The sequence below is a fragment of the Megalopta genalis genome, unplaced genomic scaffold, assembly GCF_051020955.1.
Source record: "Megalopta genalis isolate 19385.01 unplaced genomic scaffold, iyMegGena1_principal scaffold1178, whole genome shotgun sequence".
NCBI classification, from domain to species: Eukaryota; Metazoa; Arthropoda; class Insecta; order Hymenoptera; family Halictidae; genus Megalopta; species Megalopta genalis.
In genome coordinates, this window is record NW_027477247.1 from 45,197 (window position 1) to 49,470 (window position 4,274).

Here is a 4,274-nt window from a genome sequence, read left to right on the forward strand (position 1 = left end):
ATGCGAAACACATGATGTAGCTTCAAATCAATGCGACGTAGAAGGTTTCGCTTCAAATCCATGCGAAACAAATGATTAAGCTTCAAATACTTGCGATATAAGTGATATAGATTCAAATGCAGGCGAAACGAACGAGTCAGCTTCAAATCAATGCGAAACACATGATATACCTTCATATCAATGCGATGTAGATTGTTTACCTTCAAATCCACGCGAAACAAATGATTCAGCTTCAAATACTTGCGCTATAAGTGATATAGTTTTAAATGCTGGCGAAATAATCGAGTTAGCTTCAAATCCATGCGAAACGTATGATGTAGCATCAAATCAATGCGATGTAGATGGTTTAGAATCAAATCCATGCGAAACAAATGATTTAGCTTCAAATACTTGCGATAAAAGTGATATAGCTTCAATTGCTGGCGAAATAATCGAGTTAGCTTCAAATGCATGCGAAACAAATGATGTAGGTTCAAATCAAAGCGATGTAGAAGGTTTAGCTTCAAATCCATGCGAATCAAATGATTTAGCTTCAAATTCTAGCGATATAAGTGATATTGCTTCAAATGTAGGCAAAACGAACGAGTTAGCTCCAAATCCATGAAACACATGATGTAGGTTCAAATCAAAGCGCAAGCATTTGAAGCTAAATCATTTGTTTCGCGTGGATTTGAAGCTAAACCTTCTACATCGCATTGATTTGAAGCTACATCATGTGTTTCGCATGGATTTGAAGCTAACTCGATTATTTCGCCAGCATTTGATGCTAGACAACTTATATCGCAAGTATTTGAAGTTAAATCGCTTGCTACACATGGATTTGAAGTTAAAACTTCAACATCGCATTGATTTGAAGCTACATCCTGTGTTTCGCTTGGATTTGAAGCTAACTCGATTATTTCGCCAGCATTTGATGCTAGAAAACTTATATCGCAAGTATTTGAAGTTAAATCGCTTGCTACACATGGATTTGAAGTTAAACCTTCAACATCGCATTGATTTGAAGCTACATCATTGGTTTCGCATGGGGTTGAAGCTAACTCAATTATTTCGCCAGAATTTGAAGCTATATCACTTATATCGCAAGTATTTGAAGCTAAATCATTTGTTTTGCATGGATTTGAAGCTAAACCTTATATATCGCATTGATTTGAAGCTACATAATGTGTACCGCATGGATTTGAAGCTAACTCGTTTATTTCGCCTGCATTTGAAGCTATATCTCTTATATCGCAAGTATTTGAAGCTAATGCATTTCATTCGCATGGATTTCAAGCTAAACCTTCTACATCGCATTGATTTGATGATAGAACATGTGTTTCGCATGGATTTGAAGCCAACTCGTTTACTTCGCCAGCATTTGAAGCTACATCACTTATATCGCAAGTATTTGAAACTAAATCATTTGTTTCGCATGAATTTAAAGCTAAACCATGTGTTTCGCATGAATTTGAAGCTAAATCATTTGTTTCGCATTGATTTGAAGCTAACTCGATTATTTCGCCTTAATTTGAAACTATATCACTTATATCGGAAGTATTAGAAGCTAAATCATTTGATTCGCATGGATTTGAAGCTAAACCTTCTACATCGCATTGACTTGAAGCTACATCATGTGTTTCGCATGGATTAGAAAATTAACTCGTTCGTTTCGCCTGCATTTGAAGCAATATCACTGATATCGCAAGTATTTGAAGCTAACTCATTTGATTCGCATGGATTTCAAGCTAACTCGATTATTTCGCCAGCAATTGAAGCTATATCACTTATATCGCAAGTATTTGAAGCTAAATCATTTGTTTCGCATGGATTTGAAGCTAAACCTTCTACATCGCATTGATTTGAAGCTATATCATGTGTTTCGCATTGCTTTGAAGCTAACACGTTTATTTCGCCAGCATTTGAAGCTATATCAGTTATATTGCAAGTATTCGAAACTAAATCATTTGTTTCGCATGGATTTGAAGCTAATCCTTCTACATCGCATTGATTTGAAGCTACATCATGTGTTTCGCATGGATTTCAAGCTAACTCGATTATTTCGCCAGCAATTGAAGCTATATCACTTATATCGCAAGTATTTGAAGCTAAATCATTTGTTTCGCATGGATTTGATTTTAAACCATCTACATCGCATTGATTTGAAGCTACATCATGTGTTTCGCATGTATTTGGAGCTAACTCGTTTATTTCGCCAGCATTTGAAGCTATATCACTTATATCGCAAGTATTTGAAACTAAATAATTTGTTTCGCATGAATTTGAAGCGAAACCTTATACATCGCATTGATTTGAAGCTACATCATGTGTTTCGCATGGATTTCAAGCTAACTCGATTATTTCGCCAGCATTTGAAGCTATATCACTTATATCGCAAGTATTTGAAGCTAAATCATTTGTTTCGCATGAATTTGAAGCTAAACCTTCTACATCGCATTGATTTGAAGCAACATCATGTGTTTCGCACGGATTTCAAGCTAACTCGATTATTTCGCCAGCATTTGAATCTATATCACTTATATCGCATGTATTTGAAGCTAAATCATTTGTTTCGCTTGGATTGGAAGATTAATTTTCTACATCGCATTAATTTGAAGATACATCATGTGTTTCGCATGGATATGAAGCTATCTCGTTAATTGCGCCAGCATTTGAACCTATATCACTTATATCGCAAGTATTTGAAACTAAATCATTTGTTTCGCATGGATTTGAAGCTAATCCTTCTACATCGCATTGATTTGAAGCTACATCATGTGTTTCGCATGGATTTCAAGCTAACTCGATTATTTCGCCAGCAATTGAAGCTATACCACTTATATCGCAAGTATTTGAAGCTAAATCATTTGTTTCGCATGGATTTGATTCTAAATCATCTACATCGCATTGATTTGAAGCTACATCATGTGTTTCGCATGGATTTGGAGCTAACTCGCCTATTTCGCCAGCATTTCAAGGTATATCACTTATATCGCAAGTATTTGAAACTAAATCATTTGTTTCGCATGAATTTAAAGCTAAACCATGTGTTTCGCATGAATTTGCAGCTAAATCATTTGTTTCGCATTGATTTGAAGCTAACTCGATTATTTCGCCTTAATTTGAAACTATATCACTTATATCGGAAGTATTAGAAGCTAAATCAATTGATTCGCATGGATTTGAAGCTAAACCTTCTACATCGCATTGACTTGAAGCTACATCATGTGTTTCGCATGGATTAGAAAATTAACTCGTTCGTTTCGCCTGCATTTGAAGCAATATCACTGATATCGCAAGTATTTGAAGCTAACTCATTTGATTCGCATGGATTTCAAGCTAACTCGATTATTTCGCCAGCAATTGAAGCTATATCACTTATATCGTAAGTATTTGAAGCTAAATCATTTGTTTCGCATGGATTTGAAGCTAAAACTTCTACATCGCATTGATTTGAAGCTACATCATGTGTTTCGCATTGCTTTGAAGCTAACACGTTTATTTCGCCAGCATTTGAAGCTATATCAGTTATATCGCAAGTATTCGAAACTAAATCATTTGTTTCGCATGGATTTGAAGCTAATCCTTCTACATCGCATTGATTTGAAGCAACATCATGTGTTTCGCATGTATTTGGAGCTAACTCGTTTATTTCGCCAGCATTTGAAGCTATATCACTTATATCGCAAGTATTTGAAACTAAATAATTTGTTTCGCATGAATTTGAAGCGAAACCTTATACATCGCATTGATTTCAAGCTACATCATGTGTTTCGCATGGATTTCAAGCTAACTCGATTATTTCGCTAGCATTTGAAGCTATATCACTTATATCGCAAGTATTTGAAGCTAAATCATTTGTTTCGCATGAATTTGAAGCTAAACCTTCTACATCGCATTGATTTGAAGCAACATCATGTGTTTCGCACGGATTTCAAGCTAACTCGATTATTTCGCCAGCAATTGAAGCTATACCACTTATATCGCAAGTATTTGAAGCTAAATCATTTGTTTCGCATGGATTTGATTCTAAACCATCTACATCGCATTGATTTGAAGCTACATCATGTGTTTCGCATGGATTTGGAGCTAACTCGTCTATTTCGCCAGCATTTCAAGCTATATCACTTATATCGCAAGTATTTGAAACTAAATCATTTGTTTCGCATGAATTTGAAGCTAAACCATGTGTTTCGCATGAATTTGAAGCTAAATTATGTGATTCGCATGGTTTTGAAGCTAAAGCGGTTGTTTCGCCTGCATTTGAAGCTATATCACTTAAATCACAAGTATTT